The following is a 19,344-nucleotide window of genomic DNA, read 5'->3' as shown; positions in this document are numbered from 1 at the left end:
AAAGCTATCTGATAAATGCCTGTACTCCTCCATGACCCCTTGCTTTGAAATTAGCATTTCCTGTTACAGCCATTAAGTCTTTCATTAGCATTTCCAATGTTTCATTTGCCTTTGGTGAATTTAGTCACAAGGATATACACAATGTAAAAAGTAGTATAATAGCAAACAACAGTCCTTCATTAGTTTTCATGAAGTTTTACAACCAAATACTATCTTATATTAACACACCTTTTTATTAAATTACAGGGTATTCATAATGTAGAGGTAATACAATAGCAAACTACAGGATATAGAAAATGAAAACAATACAATCAACACCTGCTTTGATCCCTATTAGCATATGAGTGAATTAGTTTGAATGCATACCAGCACTTAAAACTTCTTTAAAAAGAAAAGGAGTACTTGTGGTCCTTAGAGACTAACAAATTTATTAGAGCATACGCTTTCGTGGGCTACAGCTCACTTCATCGGATGCATTTGGTGGAAAAAACAGAGGAGAGATTTATTTCAGAGTAGCAGCCGTGTTAGTCTGTATTCGCAAAAAGAAAAGGAGTACTTGTGGCACCTTAGAGACTAACAAATTTATTAGAGCATAAGCTTTCGTGAGCTACAGCTCACTTCACACAGAGAACATGAAACAATGGGTTTATCATACACACTGTAAGGAGAGTGATCACTTAAGATAAGCCATCACCAGCAGCGGGGGGGGGGGGGGGAAGGAGGAACACCTTTCATGGTGACAAGCAAGGTAGGCTAATTCCAGCAGTTAACAAGAATATCAGAGGAACAGTGGGGGTTGGGGTGGGAGGGAGAAATACCATGGGGGAATAGTTTTATTTTGTGTAATGACTCATCCATTCCCAGTCTCTATTCAAGCCTAAATTAATTGTATCCAGTTTGCAAATTAATTCCAATTCAGCAGTCTCTCGTTGGAGTCTGTTTTTGAAGCTTTTTTGTTGAAGTATAGCCACTCTGAGGTCTGTGATCGAGTGACCAGAGAGATTGAAGTGTTCTCCAACTGGTTTTTGAATGTTATAATTCTTGATGTCTGATTTGTGTCCATTCATTCTTTTACGTAGAGACTGTCCAGTTTGGCCAATGTACATGGCAGAGGGGCATTGCTGGCACATGATGGCATATATCACATTGGTAGATGCGCAGGTGAACGAGCCTCTGATAGTGTGGCTGATGTGATTAGGCCCTATGATGGTATCCCCTGAATAGATATGTGGACAGAGTTGACAACGGGCTTTGTTGCAAGGATAGGTTCCTGGGTTAGTGGTTCTGTTGTGTGGTGTGTGGTTGCTGGTGAGTATTTGCTTCAGATTGGGGGGCTGTCTGTAAGCAAGGACTGGTCTGTCTCCCAAGATCTGTGAGAGTGATGGGTCGTCCTTCAGGATAGGTTGTAGATCCTTGATGGAGAGGTTGGAGAGGTTTTAGTTGGGGGCTGAAGGTGATGGCTAGTGGCGTTCTGTTGTTTTCTTTGTTGGGCCTGTCCTGTAGTAGGTGACTTCTGGGTACTCTTCTGGCTCTGTCAATCTGTTTCTTCACTTCAGCAGGTGGGTATTGTAGTTGTAGGAATGCATGATAGAGATCTTGTAGGTGTTTGTCTCTGTCTGAGGGGTTGGAGCAAATGCGGTTATATCGTAGCGCTTGGCTGTAGACAATGGATCGAGTGGTATGATCTGGATGAAAGCTAGAGGCATGTAGGTAGGAATAGCGGTCAGTAGGTTTCCGATATAGGGTGGTGTTTATGTGACCATCGCTTATTAGCACCGTAGTGTCCAGGAGGTGGATCTCTTGTGTGGACTGGTCCAGGCTGAGGTTGATGGTGGGATGGAAATTGTTGAAATCATGGTGGAATTCCTCAAGAGCTTCTTTTCCATGGGTCCAGATGATGAAGATGTCATCAATGTAGCGCAAGTAGAGTAGGGGCATTAGGGGACGAGAGCTGAGGAAGCGTTGTTCTAAGTCAGCCATAAAAATGTTGGCATACTGTGGGGCCATGCGGGTACCCATCGCAGTGCCGCTGATTTGAAGGTATACATTGTCACCAAATGTGAAATAGTTATGGGTGAGGACAAAGTCACAAAGTTCAGCCACCAGGTTAGCCGTGACTGAATTTGCCTATGGCTTTGGCTTGAGCTGGTCTGTCAGCATCATAGACATTTCTAGGGCTGGATAGGATGAGCAGTGCCTTCACAGCCTCTTCTCCCCACAGACCCAGAAGATCCACCACCTGTTGTGTACTCCAGGCAGGAGCACATTTGCTGCATGGAACCAGCATGATCAGCCAGACAGTTGCTATGTGAGGTCTCCACACCCACGAAACAGGAAATGGAATTTTAAATTCACAGGACTTTGGGAGGGGTATGTACCTGCATACCTGGCTGACAAGCAGCAGAACAATGCCAAAACTGTGACCAGAGCAGTCATGATCGGGCATTATGGGACACTTCCTGGAGGCCACTAAAGTCGATGTAAGTAATGCAATGTCTATACTGACAGTGCGTTGACCTAACTACGTCGACCTAAGTGCTATGCCTCTCACGGAGTTGAAGTTATTAAGTTGCTGTAGTGGGCGAGTTACATCTGCAGGAGCAACATTTTAGTGTAGACACTTACAGAGTTAGATCGACGTAAGCTGCCTTGTGTTGATCTAACTCTGTAGTGTAGACCACGTCATAATGAAATCCCTGCCCACCTTAAAGAGGAGCAAGCACCTCAGGACAGCAGATGGCCATCTTTCACACACTGGAAAATGGTTCACCATTAGTTATAAATAACTTTCTTTTGTTTAATCCAACAGGAACAATGAAACAATTTCTTCCTGTATAGATCTAAGTCAAGTTAAAGCACAGAAAGACAGGTTAAGACAGCAGAGAGAATTTTAAACCTGGCTTGTTCACTTTTCCCTGAAATGATACCCTTATTGATTTTGAGCATGGTTTTTGTCTCTGATACTGAAAAATGAGATGTTAAAATCAGTTTTTTGGAGGTGGAAGGGGGAATTTTCCTTATTGGTTTTGAATACTGATCTGAGACACTAGATGGCACCCTTTATATGTATCATGCCTGTTGATTAAAATAGGGCCTCATCTGAATTCTGGTGAAAGATGACAACTATTTTTGAAGCAATTGGTGCATCCATATGGACCATGCTGACGAAGGAGCCAAAAATATCACAGCAATACCTACATTGATGACGTCCAGGGTAAAACACCTTTTCCCTAGCCCTGGCTTCTTACATAGGTTGGACATATTCACATTCTAGCCAGTTTGACAAAGAAGAAACACAATTTTTTTTAAAAGGATATTAATGTTAAGTACTTATCATGTAATTTAGGCTAATAGCCTCAGTAAGAGCCAACCATACTGTGGGCAGCTACTGTATGTTCCCTGTATTTTCTCTATTATTGATCACAGAATCCTGTACTGTCATGCTTATTGTAAGCATGAAATACTAGTTGTGCTAGTCTTGTGATAAGGACAAACAAGCTACAAATTAAAATGGCTACAGACCAGCAATGGGGAAAAACAACCCTTCCTTCCTTCCTCCCCCTCGCTGTGCAGGTGGGAGCCAGCCAGTCAGTCAGTGTGCCCTGATCCCAGTTGTCCGATGGCAGCAGGAGCAGTTGGGACAGACTCAGAGTTCAGTTACTGTTAGAACCAAACTGCTCCTCTCTCCCTTCACAAAAGGGGAAACTAGCAGGAGCCCAGTTTGCCCCTCCTCCTCTCCACCCATATGTGTGGGGGAATGGAAGGGTGGTGTGCATGCCCCAATAGCTTCCAGGCCCACTGATGACACACGCTGGTTAGCAGGTGAGCATTTTCATCTGATAAGCATTCTTTCTACACAGGAGTAGTAACTAACTGTATAGAAGCACAAGGCATGGAGCAAAATATATTATATGCATGCAGAATCAAATTCATCCTACTGCGGAGGGCTAGTTCAAGGCTCTACATACCATATAAGTCCTACATTAAGAGGTAAGTACCCCAGAAGTCCCCAGACTGTGGAACTGATGTGCTCCTACTGTACAAAGAAAGAAGTTGAATCCAGGGGCTGCACATCCCCTGCCTGGCATACAGTGGCAAGCACTCACTTTGCAGAGAAGTGGGGAAGGCTTTGGTAGACCAGAAGAAACCAGGCCATTTCAGATGTTGATAGGGTGGGGCAACTTTAACCATGATTCCAGGGGCTACTAGGTACCTAAAAACTCTTGGGGTTTTTTAGATAATAACGTAGAAATTATTATCTGATAGGAGCATTGTATCTGATTCCTATATAAAGACATGTTCTAACATCTTCTGTCAATTCACTTACGGGACACTATTTAGGTTTAAAATTTTAATGTATATTCTCACTTTGTTACTAACTCTTGAATACAACAATTGAAACAAATGTAGAAAAATCTAGATTACTTTCTATCACTTTTTGGCAGTTCACCAAGTTTGGAATAGATCATATAACTTTTGGAAACATCTCACTAGGGCAAGGTCCCTTAAGTTTAAACTGCACCTGTCTAGGGCTCTAGGGGTGTTACCCTACTACAAATAATAGACTAGAAACTGACTTTAAACAGGAGTGAAACTGACACTTTCTACTCACTTTCACAGTATTGCAAACCCCAAATGTTCAAATATCATGAACCAGGCTCATCAAAAATCATGAGATTGGCTTTAAAATAATGAGATTATGTAAACATAATCGATTTGGTGTTCTTTTTATTTGCATTCTGTTTTTTGAGCCTTTAGGGTGCACTGAGATCATATTTTGAAGCTATCTCTTCAGCCAGGAGGGCTAGAAACTTCATATTTCTTTAAGAATGAAGGCTGAAATCATCACATATCCACTTGACTCCAGGAGCTGGGGCTTTTTAGGAAAATAATAATTGTCCTGAAACTCATGACAAAATCATGAGAGTTGGCAACGCTACTTTCACTGCTGTTTAAAGGCTACTTACTTTCAAGAAGGGTCTTAAACACAACACTACAGTGATTGAGTTGCAGTTTTCCCAGGAGAATATTTAAAACCAAACACCAAGAAAATTCCGCATTTTAAAGTTCAGAAAAAAATTGAGACTTCTGAGGTATATCAGGGCCACTGCAGGCAGAAAAGGAAATAAAGAGGCACAGGAGTTCTCAGCAGCTATTACTCTTGAAAGAAAGTTAGAGGATTAAATCTTCTAGTCCTTAATCAACTAAGACTTTGATTGGCCTCGGTGCCTTGACTCATAGATATTAACATCACAGTGAACACGTGATAAAATGTGGTCAATAACTATACACTTCATACTTAAATATCTGAGCCATCTTATGCAGAGTTATACATTTTATGTGCCTTGGCTCATGGACTACGTTCTCTGGCATATTCTGAACAATGCTGAGCACACTGGTGGTGCCCAGTGAATACAAATACAAATTATGACAATAACCATCAACTTTATGGACTCTGTGGATGCCATTTCTAGTATTTGTTCTGGAATTGGCCTGAATACAGTTGAAACTCTAAGAATTTGAGGCATAAACACATCATACAACACTTTCTCGTTCCTTCCTTTTCTCGAACTCAGAACAAAAACTGACAAAACAAAATGGTTTCCAGTTAAAATCTAAAATTGCACAGCAGGCATTGCTCTACAACCCAGCTAAGGGCAGAACCTGCCACCCCTTGGTGATTAAGTGCTCTTCTCTCACCTGACTCTCTTTCACTCTCTTTCCTTCTTCCTGCCCACTGTGCTGCTTTTCATACTGTCATCCATAACATCCTTCCCAACCGCCTGGGACCAACTGCTGGAGTCTCAGAGAACTAGTTGGTTTTGCTCCCATCTATCAGAGTCCTCTTTTTCTGCAGCATGCAGCAGAGGGATAGGCTGGTCCAGTGGGTAGGGCACTAGTCCTGAAAGACGGGTTCTACTCCCCCCATAGACTTTCTGTATGACCTCAGACCAGTGATTTAGGGACAGAGTTTCAAAGGTTTTTAGGCACCCAAAGATACAGCTAGGCATCTGGTTTTGAAAATCCCACTAAGTGCCTAAATATCTTTCAAAAATCTGACCTTTAGTCTCTCTGTGCCCCATCTGTACACTGGGGATAACAGCACTGCTCTACCTCACCGAGGGGCTGTGATGTGAGGCGCTCAGATACTATGCTGATGGGGCGCACATAAGTACCACAGGTAGCATAGGAATGTCTGAATATCACTGCTATCCCTTCCCTGGGGTTTGGCCCCTTCTTTTCACATATGGCCCTCACATCTCCCTCTTTTCTGAATGTAAATTTAGTTGGCTCAGAGGGCGTGGCTGTATTTCTTCTGAGTCCCCTGCAGACTCAGGGGATGGGGTGTTTCTTCAACACCCACTTCCCCCTGCAGTAGGATTCCTGCTTTACAGGTTCATTTAAGGATGTCCAGATCCTTAACTCTTTCTTTTCTTAATCACCTTGCCTCTGTCTGTAAACAAAACACTGACTCCCTGCCCCAGGGGCACATGCTGGGAGAAACACCTCTGTGCAGAACTCACATTGCACACTAATGCTGTGCAGTTAACAGCTCTGCCTGAGAGCACACCTCTTGTACAGAAACTCGGGGGGGGGGACAGGAGCCCCTCCTGCCTCCCCTAAATGGAAGAAATGGTCCATTTCTGGGGTCCCAGGCTAGTGACAAGCAATGCTAGGCTGAAGTGGCATCGGCAAAGCACCCACTCTTCTCCCCAGAGCCCAGGGGTGGCAGATGTAAGAGCCCAGGGGAGACTAAGCAGCCCCAAACAGGCAGTCCACTGCCTCAAAAAAGGCGCTCCAGCTGTAGCCCTGCCCACACTTCATCCCAAGACTTCACTCCCGCTTGTCCTCTTCCCCCCCAAAGCCCCTCCCTCCCTCAGCCTCTTCCTGTCCCTGCTCTGCCCGCACTGGGGACCCTGGGGAGGGGGTGAAGAGTGCAAGCAGTGAGTGGGGCTGGCTAGCCAGTGGCCGGAAGGGGTTCTGGGGGAAGGGGGAGAAGAGGTGCGTGTGAGTGGCTGGCTGGCTGGTGAAGGGTCCTGGGAGAGTGGGAGAAGAGGCGCGGGGAATGGTGAGCAGCTGGCTGGTGGGTGGGATCGGGGAAAGGGGCAAAGAGGCAAATGGCGGGTAGAGAGGGCTGGTGGAGGGGGTGAAGAGGCATGTGGGAGCAGTGAGCAGGTGGGATCCCAGGGGAGGGGATGAAGAGGCTCGTGCATGGCCAGTGGGAGAAGCCTTGGGGGAAGAGGTGTAAGCGGGGGGGACTTTGGGGGAAGAGGCATGAGAGGCAGGAGGCAGCAGCTTCTGGGGAAGGATTCGGGGGCCTCTGGGGAAGGAGTGGGTGGGCAGGGGGAGCCAAGCGGGGCTGGGGTTAGAGCATGGGTGGGGCTTTGAGGGGCAGGAGGCCAAGTGGGGGAAGGGCCACGGTCCCTGTGTGCCCAGGGTTCCCAAATGGAGGAGTCAACCACCACCCATGCCAGAGCCCAGCATAGCTACGCAAGCTGCAATGGTGCGGTGAAGGACAAGCCCTCACTATGATGGAGAGGAGACTAATGAGCTCATCTGGGCCTGTTCAGCTCTAATGAGATGTACCTGCAAGGCTTGTGCTGCCTGGAGCGGGAGGAGCTTAAAAACAGACAACCCCACCACAAGGAGGGGTGGTGAAGAGGACAAGCACTGCTTCACCTTAGAGGTTGCTGATAACAGAGACAGGATCAACAGAGAGAGAAGGTTGCAGGTCTCACCACTCCTGAAGCTGCATGGACCAGTAGCAAAGTAGTATACTCCAAGAAGAGGGGCTGGAGGCAGACCCCACTAACAATGTCACAGAGCTGAATCCAGAAAGACTGGCTGAGAGACAGGTTACCTTTGCCTTTCTTTGTTTTCACTCAGATTCCCCCTTCTCAGAAGAGAAAGAAGGGGGAAAACTCTTTAAAAAAATCTGTTTGAGTCAGAGAGCCCTTCATGTGCTATGAACTGGGTGGGGAAGGACAGTATAAATGACTGGCAGTGAGGTTTGAAGGAGCTGCTGCCCCACACGGGGCCCAGCCTGGTTGTGGCCTTTTGGAGCTACTCCAGTATAAAAATTAACTAACAAATAAGTTCTCAGCTGAGAATTTGTCTCTCACATCTTAAGTGAGTTTAGGTACCTAGGTCAGGACCCTGGGCCTGCGGTGGATTTCACTTGTGTGAAATGGGATTAGTTCCTTCATCTGATGAGACAACTGATACACAGATACTGGTCCCGGTCATTTTGATGGCAAAAGTTGGGTGTTAAGAGAAGATACTGATGTGCTAGTTTCTCCTTGCAGAGTATTTGTTTCATCTCTATTTATTGTTTCACTTCATTTAGAACCTGTCACTGGGCAATGTCCTGGCATTATTTTAAAAGTATTAGCACCTATTTTGCCCTTTGATCTCAAATTCTATAAAAATAAAATTAATCAGCTGGAATATGTTTTTCAAGAGTGTCATAGAGCAGCTGCACTGAGAGCATCCTCAAGGTGTAGGCCACAGCATGACAAGTGTGCCTGCCTCATTTTCCCCTTATAGAGTCCCCCATAATGCCACTAGAAGCTTCCTTGCCTCAATAATCCACCTCCTCGGGGTTGAGGTATTGCCAAAACAGTGTAAATCATTCAAAACATAAGTCCCAAAATAAAATTCATTATTATTCCCAGTGCATACAGTCCTGAAAAACCAAGGGCATCTAGTCATTCAACATACCACACTCCAGTGTCTTCTGCCACACCCAGGTCTTTGTCAGTCCTCCTCTGTCCCGCTGCTAGGACAGCTAGCCCAGCCCTGCCAGCTGAAGTGCAACCTGCTCTTTGTAGCAGGAACCTCCCACAGCCTTTTTGCTGGGAGATCATCCTCGCCAGGGGAGCACCTCTCGCTCCCCCTGGCCCTCTCACTGTTCTCCACATGGAGGTTGTGATGTCCTGCCCCTGTAAAAGGCTGGGCACTCTGTACTCAGGCCCTCTCAGAGGTGAAGAGAGGCCTGGGCCACTTCCAGCTTTTGAGGCCCCTAGCCATAATAAAAATTAAAAATGACAACACATGAAAACAAAATAAGGCACCTGTCAAGGCTGATTCCCCACTCTGGCACTTCGAGTGCAGGAGGTGGGGGCCCACAAGGATTAAAAGAATTAATACTTGCCACTCCAGACTTGTATTAAACTCCCAAGGTTACAGGTTTTCTCTGACCTTGGTTTGGTAAACGCTGCAACCACCCAAATGCAAACCTCTTGGAACTCAGGAAGGCACACTTGGGAATTCCTTCCTGTGGAGTACCCTCAAGCTCTTTCACCCCCATTCTGGTGAAGAACTAAGAAAGAAAAGAAAGAAAATTAGCTGTTGCACCCAGCTAATTAAACATATGCTCAAACCCCTTAGGACACAAAACCCAACCCTGTTCTTAAAAAAGGTAAATTTTATTAAAAACAAAAAGAAAGAAAATACATCTGGAACTTAGGCTTTTGCTAGATTTTAAAAGAGCAATTTCAAACACTAAGCACACAAAATAGCTTTCTTGGGGGTTCAGCTTAAAGGTTACAAGCAAACAAAAGTATCTGGGGTTAGCACAGAGGAGTCCACTGGCTATAAGAAATAAACAGAAATAAACCTAATCACGTCTTTCTAACCATTCATGATCTACTTATACATTTGGGGGTTCCAAATAAGTAGTTCCAGGTATGATCTGATGATCTATGATCAGACCTGGCTTAAAGCTTCTCATAGCATAACTGCTCCCTGTTTCCCAGAGAACAACAACGAAGACAAAGAGGAAGATTTTTCCCCATTTAAAAAAGTTCTAGCCTTCTCATTGGCTCTTTTGGTCAGGTGCCCACTCCCTTTCCTTTACCTGGGAGACTTTGTTAACCCTTACAGGTAAAGCAAGCAGAGAAGAGCCACCAAGAGGGACTTTATAGCTAACTGGCTGGCTAGGTGTCCATAAAAGGGAGCTTCCCCCACCTTTCATTTGTCACAGCACCAAAAAAAGAATGAGACATAATTTGAATATTTTTTTATTTAACAAATGCTTTTCTAGCCTTTTTCTATGCTAATTATTGAGGAAAAATCTAGCTTTCGTGCAATGTCACAGTTGATATTAAGCATGGTGAGCCTATTCAAATCCTCTTGTCCCATAGCTGAACAGTGATAATTTTTTACCCTGCTTCAACACATTGAAGGAGTGTTCACCTGAAGCCACTGATGCGGGCAAACTCACAAAAATACGCAATGCAATTATGATATTAGGAAACACCCCAGAGAGTCCAAGTTTGAGTATTTCTTGAAGCAATTCCTTTGGCTTGCAATCCAATTTAAAGTTCATGGAATATATTTGTTTGAGGAAGATGACCTCGTCACGGAGCTCTTTTGAGATTTCTTTGTGGTACTGTTGCTGAACTTGTTAAGCTGCAGAAAGTAGATCTTCATTACTCAGTCTGTTGAAGAAACCCAAAAAGGGTACAAATTAGTTGCAGTGACTCCAATCGACGTGTAAGATCTCATTAAATAGAGTCAATGATGAAAAGGAAGACATTGACCCTATAATGCTGCTTGGCATCAGATTCAGTAGGTAAGGGTATGTCTACACTACAAAATTAGGTCAAATTTATAGAAGTCGGTTTTGTAGAAAACGTTTTTATACAGTTGAGTGTGTGTGTGTCCACACAAATGCTCTGAGTGCATGTAGTCGGCGGACTGTGTCCACAGTACCGAGGCAACAGTCGACTTCCGGAGCTTTGCACTGTGGGTAGCTATCCCACAGTTCCCGCAGTCTCCACCGCCCATTTGAATTCTGAGTAGAAATCCCAGTGCCTGATGGGGCTAAAACGTCACGGGTGGTTCTGGGTACATATCGTCAGGCCCCCGTTCCCTCCCTCCCTCCATAAAAGCAAGGGCAGACAATCGTTTTTCACCTTTTTTCTTGAGTTACCTGTGCAGACGCCATATCACGGGAAGCATGGAGCCCGCTCAGCTAACCATCACTGTATGTCTCCTGGGTGCTGGCGGACATGGTACTGCATTGCTACACAGCAGCAGTTTATTACCTTTTGGCAGCAGACAGTGCAGTATGACTGGTAGCCGTCGTCAACGTAGTCCTGGGTGCTCTTTTAACCAAGCGCCTGGGCAAACATGGGAGTGACTCAACCAGGTCATTTCCCTTGTTTTGTCTCATGGCGATTGAGTCCCATCGGCAGTGCACTGTCTTTTAATTTGCACCTAGCAGAAGACGATGGCCAGTAGTCGTACTGCACCGTCTTCTGCCAAGCACCCAGGAGGTGACGATGGCTAGCAATTGTACTGCACAGTCTGTTGCCAGCATGATGTATAAAGATAGATGAAGTGGCTCAAAACAAGAAATAGACCAGATTTGTTTTGTGTTCATTTTCTCCTCCCTCCCTCTGTGAAATTGACAGCCTGCTAAACCCAGTTTTGAGTTCTATCATAGAATCATAGAATCATAGAATCATAGAATATCAGGGTTGGAAGGGACCCCAGAAGGTCATCTAGTCCAACCCCCTGCTCAAAGCAGGACCAAGTCCCAGTTAAATCATCCCAGCTAGGGCTTTGTCAAGCCTGACCTTAAAAACCTCTAAGGAAGGAGATTCTACCACCTCTCTAGGTAACGCATTCCAGTGTTTCACCACCCTCTTAGTGAAAAAGTTTTTCCTAATATCCATCTAAACCTCCCCCATTGCAACTTGAGACCATTACTCCTCGTTCTGTCATCTGCTACCATTGAGAACAGTCTAGAGCCATCCTCTTTGAAACCCCCTTTCAGGTAGTTGAAAGCAGCTATCAAATCCCCCCTCATTCTTCTCTTCTCCAGACTAAACAATCCCAGCTCCCTCAGCCTCTCCTCATAAGTCATGTGCTCTAGACCCCTAATCATTTTCGTTGCCCTTCGTTGTACTCTTTCCAATTTATCCACATCCTTCCTGTAGTGTGGGGCCCAAAACTGGACACAGTACTCCAGATGAGGCCTCACCAGTGTCGAATAGAGGGGAACGATCACGTCCCTCGATCTGCTCGCTATGCCCCTACTTATACAACCCAAAATGCCATTGGCCTTCTTGGCAACAAGGGCACACTGCTGACTCATATCCAGCTTCTCGTCCACTGTCACCCCTAGGTCCTTTTCCGCAGAACTGCTGCCGAGCCATTCGGTCCCTAGTCTGTAGCGGTGCATTGGATTCTTCCATCCTAAGTGCAGGACCCTGCATTTATCCTTATTGAACCTCATTAGATTTCTTTTGGCCCAATCCTCCAATTTGTCTAGGTCCTTCTGTATCCTATCCCTCCCCTCCAGCGTATCTACCACTCCTCCCAGTTTAGTATCATCCGCAAATTTGCTGAGAGTGCAATCCACACCATCCTCCAGATCATTTATGAAGATATTGAACAAAACGGGCCCCAGGACCGACCCCTGGGGCACCACTTGACACCGGCTGCCAACTAGACATGGAGCCATTGATCACTACCCGTTGAGCCCGACAATCTAGCCAGCTTTCTACCCACCTTATAGTGCATTCATCCAGCCCATACTTCCTTAACTTGCTGACAAGAATGCTGTGGGAGACCGTGTCAAAAGCTTTGCTAAAGTCAAGAAACAATACATCCACTGCTTTCCCTTCATCCACAGAACCAGTAATCTCATCATAAAAGGCGATTAGATTAGTCAGGCATGACCTTCCCTTGGTGAATCCATGCTGACTGTTCCTGATCACTTTCCTCTCCTCTAAGTGCTTCAGGATTGATTCTTTGAGGACCTGCTCCATGATTTTTCCAGGGACTGAGGTGAGGCTGACCGGCCTGTAGTTCCCAGGATCCTCCTTCTTCCCTTTTTTAAAGATGGGCACTACATTAGCCTTTTTCCAGTCATCTGGGACTTCCCCCGTTCGCCACGAGTTTTCAAAGATAATGGCTAAGGGCTCTGCAATCACAGCCGCCAATTCCTTCAGCACTCTCGGATGCAATTCGTCCGGCCCCATGGACTTGTGCACGTCCAGCTTTTCTAAATAGTCCCTAACCACCTCTATCTCTACAGAGGGCTGGCCATCTCTTCCCCATTTTGTGTTGCCCAGCACAGCAGTCTGGGAGCTGACCTTGTTAGTGAAAACAGAGGCAAAAAAAGCATTGAGTACATTAGCTTTTTCCACATCCTCTGTCACTAGCTTGCCTCCCTCATTCAGTAAGGGGCCCACACTTTCCTTGGCTTTCTTCTTGTTGCCAACATACCTGAAGAAACCCTTCTTGTTACTCTTGACATCTCTTGCTAGCTGCAGCTCCAGGTGCGATTTGGCCCTCCTGATATCTTTCCTACATGCCCGAGCAATATTTTTATACTCTTCCCTGGTCATATGTCCAAGCTTCCACTTCTTGTAAGCTTCTTTTTATGTTTAAGATCCGCTAGGATTTCACCATTAAGCCAAGCTGGTCGCCTGCCATATTTACTATTCTTTCGACTCATAGGGATGGTTTGTCCCTGTAACCTCAACAGGGATTCCTTGAAATACAGCCAGCTCTCCTGGACTCCCTTCCCTTTCATGTTAGTCCCCCAGGGGATCCTGGCCATCTGTTCCCTGAGGGAGTCAAAGTCTGCTTTCCTGAAGTCCAGGGTCCGTATCCTGCTGCTTACCTTTCTTCCCTGCGTCAGGATCCTGAACTCAACCAACTCATGGTCACTGCCTCCCAGATTCCCATCCACTTTTGCTTCCCCCACTAATTCTACCCGGTTTGTGAGCAGCAGGTCAAGAAAAGCGCTCCCCCTAGTTGGCTCCCCTAGCACTTGCACCAGGAAATTGTCCCCTACGCTTTCCAAAAACTTCCTGGATTGTCTATGCACCGCTGTATTGCTCTCCCAGCAGATATCAGGAAAATTAAAGTCACCCATGAGAATCAGGGCATGCGATCTAGTAGCTTCCGTGAGTTGCCGGAAGAAAGCCTCATCCACCTCATCCCCCTGGTCCGGTGGTCTATAGCAGACTCCCACCATGACATCACTCTTGTTGCACACACTTCTAAACTTAATCCAGAGACACTCAGGTTTTTCCACAGTTTCGTACCGGAGCTCTGAGCAGTCATACTGCTCCCTTACATACAGTGCTACTCCCCCACCTTTTCTGCCTGCCTGTCCTTCCTGAACAGTTTATAACCATCCATGACTGTACTCCAGTCATGTGAGTTATCCCACCAAGTCTCTGTTATTCCAATCACGTCATAATTCCTTGACATCACCAGGACCTCCAGTTCTCCCTGCTTGTTTCCAAGGCTTTGTGCATTTGTATATAAGCACTTGAGATAACCTGTTGATCACCCCTCATTCGCAGTATGAGGCAGGAGCCCTCCCCTCACAGACCTTCCTGCCTGTGCTTCCTCCCGGTATCCCGCTTTCCCACTTACCTCAGGGTAAGTACCTCAGGTATCCTTGAGGCGGCCATTCAGTTTCTCGCAAAGCCACCCCCTTTGTTGATTTTAATTCCCTGTAAGCCAACCCCGTAAGCCATGTCGTCAGTCGCCCCTCCCTCCAACCAGACAAGTAGGCGACATCAGCGCGGTATGAGAGTGATGAGGACATGGACATAGATTTCTCTCAAAGCATGTGCCCTACCAATGTGGACATCATGGTGCTAATGGGGCAGTTCATGCGGTGGAACGCTGATTCTGGGCTCGGGAAACAAGCACAGACTGGTGGGACCGCATAGTGTTGCTGGTCTGGGACGATTCCCAGTGGCTGCAAAACTTTCACATGCGTAAGAGCACTTCCATGGAACTTTGTGACTTGCTTTCCCCTGCCCTGAGGCGCAAGAATACCAAGATGAGAGCAGCCCTCACAATTGAGAAGCGAGTGGTAATAGCCCTGTGGAAGCTTGCAACGCCAGACAGCTATCGGTTAGTCGGGAATCAATTTGGAGTGGGCAAATCTACTGTGGGGGCTGCTGTGATGCAAGTAGCCATCGCAATCAAAGATCTGCTGATATCAAGGGTAGTGACCTTGGGAAATGTGCAGGTCATAGTAGATGGCTTTGCTGCAATGGGATTCCCTAACTGTGGTGAGGACATAGATGGAATGCATATCCCTATCTTGGCACTGGAGCACCAAGCCAGCGAGTACATAAACCGCAAGGGGTACTTTTCAATAGTGCTGCAAGCACTGGTGGATCACAAGGGACGTTTCACCAACATCAAAGTGGCATGGCCTGGAAATGTACATGACGCTCGCATCTTCAGGAACTCTGGTCTGTTTCAATAGCTGCAGGAAGGGACTTTCTTCCCAGACTAGAAAATAACTGTTGGGGATGTTGAAATGCCTATAGTTATCCTTGGGGACCCAGCCTACCCCTTAATGCCATGGCTCATGAAGCCATACATAGGCAGCCTGGAGAGTAGTCAGGAGCTGTTCAACTACAGGCTGAGCAAGTGCAGAATGGTGGTAGAATGTGCATTTGGACATTTAAAAGTGCGATGGTGCAGTTTACTGACTCGGTTAGATCTCAGCGAAACCCATATTCCCACTGTTATTACTGCTTGCTGTGCTCTCCACAATATCTGTGAGAGTAAGGGGGAGACATTTATGGCGGGGTGGGAGGTTGAGGCAAATCGCCTGGCTGCTGGTTATGCACAGCCAGATACCAGGGCGGTTAGAAGAGCACAGGAGGATGTGGTGTGCATCAGAGAAGCTCTGAAAACCAGTTTCATGACTGGCCAGGCTATGGTGTGAAAGTTCTGTTTGTTTCTCCTTGATGAAATCCCCCGCCCCTTGGTTCACTCTACTTCCCTGTAAGCTAACCGCCCTCCCCTCCTCCCTTCGATCACTGCTTCCAGAGGCAATAAAGTCATTGTTGCTTCACATTCATGCATTCTTTATTAATTCATCACACAAATAGGGGGATAATTACCAAGGTAGCCCAGGAGGGGTGGTGGAGCAGGGAAGGACAAGGTCACACAGCACTTTAAAAGTTTAAAACTTATTGAATGCTAGCCTTCTGTTACTTGGGCAATCCTCTGGGGTGGAGTGGCTGGGTGGCCAGAGGCCCCCCCACCGCGTTCTTGGGCGTCTGGGTGAGGAGGCTATGGAACTTGGGGAGGAGGGCGGTTGGTTATACAGGTGCCGTAGCAGCGGTCTGTGCTCCTGCTGCCTTTCCTGCAGCTCAACCATACGCTGGAGCATATTAGTTTGATCCTCCAGCAGCCTCAGCATTGCATCCTGCCTCCTCTCAACACGTTGCTGCCACCTTTCAGCTTCAGCCCTCTCTTCAGCCCACCACTTACTCTCTTCAGCCCGTCACCTCTCCTCCCGGTCATTTTGTGCTTTCCTGCACTCTGACATTGTCTGCCTCCATGCATTCGTCTGTGCTCTGTCAGTGTGGGAGGACAGCATGAGCTTAGAGACCATTTCATTGCGAGTGCATTTTTTTCGCCTTCTAATCTTCGCTAGCCTCTGGGTAGGAGAAGATCCTGTGATCCTTGAAACACATGCAGTTGGTGGAGAAAAAAAAAAAGGGACAGTGGTATTTGAAAAGACACATTTTATAGAACAATGGATACACTCTTTCACAGTAAACCTTGCTGTTAACATTACATACACAGCACATGTGCTTTCATTACAAGGTCGCATTTTGCCTCCCCCCACCGCGTGGCTAACAGCGGGGAACATTTCTGTTCAACCACAGGCAAACAGCCCAGCAGGAATGGGCACCTCTGAATGTTCCCTTAAGAAAAGCATCCTATTTCAACCAGGTGACTATGAATGATATCACTCTCCTGAGGATAACGCAGAGAGATAAAGAACGGATGTTGTTTGAATACCAGCAAACATACACTGCAATGTTTTGTTCTACAATGATTCCTGAGTACGTGCTACTGGCCTGGAGTGGTGTCCTACCATGGTGGATGGAATAAGGCTGCCCTCCCCAGAAACCTTTTGCAAAAGCTTTGGGAGTATATCCAGGAGATGACAGGGCAAATTAATCATTAAACATGCTGGCTTTTAAACCTTTTATAGTATTTTAAAAGGTACACTCCACCAGAGGTCCGGGAGGCACCCTTGGGAGGGTTCGGGGGGTACTGGCTCCAGGTCCAGGATGAGAAACAGTTCCTGGCTGTTGGGAAAACTGGTTTCTCCACTTGTTTGCTGTGAGCTATCTACAGCCTCCTCATCATCGTCTTCATCGTCCCCAAAACCTGCTTCCGTGTTGCCTCCATCTCCATTGAAGGAGTCAAAAACACGGCTGGGGTAGTGGTGGCTGAACCCCCTAAAATGGCATGCAGCTCATCATAGAAGCGGCATGTTTGGGGCTCTGACCCAGAGCAGCCGTTTGACTCTCTGGTTTTCTGGTAGGCTTGCCTAAGCTCCTTAAGTTTCATGTGGCACTGCTTCGGGTCCCTGTTATGGCCTCTGTCCTTTATGCTCTGGGAGATTTTCACAAATGTTTTTGCATTTTGAAAACTGGAATGTTGTTCTGATAGCACGGATTCCTCTCCCCATACCAAAAGAAAAGGCGTACTTGTGGCACCTTAGAGTCTCTGCATGGTCACCTGCAGCTTGCCACACTGGCCAAACAGGAAATTGAAATTCAAAAGTTTGCGGGCCTTTTCCTGTCTACCTGGTCAGTGCATCTGAGTTGAGAGTGCTGTCCAGAGCGGTCATAATGGAGCATTCTGGGATAGCTCCCAGAGGCCAATACCATCTAATTGCATCCACAGTACCCCAAATTCGACCCAGCAAAACCGATTTCAGCGCTAATCCCCTTGTTGGGGGTGGAGTAAAGAAATCGATTTTAAGAGCCCTTTAAGTCTAAAAAAAGGGCTTTGTCATGTGGACGGGTGCAGGGTTACATCGATTTAATGCTGCTAAATTCAACCTCAACGCCTAATGTAGACCAGGGCTAAGTTGCAATTGGTGGAGAACTCAGATGAAATGCCAATATTATGTGATACTAATTTTGACTCAGTCAGGATTGCATCCCATTGTTCATAAATCTGTTGAATGTCATTGATAAGACTTTCAATGTTATCCCTCTCAACATCAAATGTAGCATTGCGTGCTTCAATTACCAGATTAGTTTGATGGATCATTGTAAGAAGCTTCATCCACAAAGCTGATATCAGAGTGCATTCAAATTTGGCCATGTTCTTCTGAATAGATTGAAATTCAGTTCAAGACTGTGCAGTGAGATTGAGAAATTCAAGCTTATTTAAAGCCTCTCTCACTGAATTCAAATGCTGCACAACTGGTTGAACACCATCAATCCATGCCGACCATCTAGTTTTGGACATTCCATGCAGTGAAACAGGAAGATTATTGCTTCAGAATTTCCCACCTTTGTGGACTTCTACTGAATAGATTGTAGATTTGCTGAACAGTTCCAAAGTAAGTAATTGCCTCCTTGCATGATTCAGCACAGTCAACACCTACAAGATTTAGTGTGTGGTGTCCACAGCTGGAGAAAATACAGTTTGAATTATGCTCAAGCAGAACTGCTTGAACACCTTTGTACTTCCCAGCCATATTAGATCCACTATCATAGAGTTGGCCAATGCAGACTTGAAAATGTAACTTAAAACCTTCTAGAATTGCTAGTACTTGAGCAACAATTTCTCTTCCAGTTTTTCTTGTGAAATGATCAAACAAAATAAACCTTTCTTCAATTGAAAATGTTGAGTTGTCTACAAACTTAACATATCGAATAACCGGAAAGAAAAAGGATGACATTCAGGATGCACTCAGGAAGTTTTTTCCAGTTATTACTTTCTGTAGAGAGTTCAGTCAAGAGTAAATTCTCAACTGAACTTTCAGCAGATGCTGCCCTACTGGCTGATTTCCATGCAACGTTTGTGTGACATTGAACTCTCATTCGGTCTCTCAACTTCCTCCATCCTCTTTTGATGCTCCATCCTGATTGATCAGAGAGAACTGATGCATTTGCAGCACTTTTGTTCAAAATGAAGCAGGGTGGACAGTACAGAGATTGTTTTTCTGTACTCCAGTATAACCAGTCCCCTGTGCAGGTTGGAAGAGTTTTTTTCAGCAGATGAGTAGGGAAAGCATGATTATCATACTTTAAACGAAGGAATACTAATTAAGAACACAAAATGAAAGTCATATAGGTTACTATCCTTATCACTGAATCAAAACTCAAGCACGCAAGGTATAATATAACAGGCGGAGCTGAAGACAAAGGGATGACATATATATAGTAAACACAGACATGGATACAGACAGAGGGATAATATCCAAAAATTTCAAACATGTGTCCTCATGAAACTCACTGGACAAGATTGTCCTCACAAATTTTCACCTTGAATCTGGGCCTATAGACTATGAAAGCCTGTGATGAT

This window comes from Dermochelys coriacea, chromosome 1 (assembly GCF_009764565.3).
Source record: "Dermochelys coriacea isolate rDerCor1 chromosome 1, rDerCor1.pri.v4, whole genome shotgun sequence".
Classification (NCBI taxonomy): Eukaryota; Metazoa; Chordata; order Testudines; family Dermochelyidae; genus Dermochelys; species Dermochelys coriacea.
The sequence above is the reverse complement of the archived record's forward strand: the minus strand, read 5'-3'. Positions refer to the sequence as shown.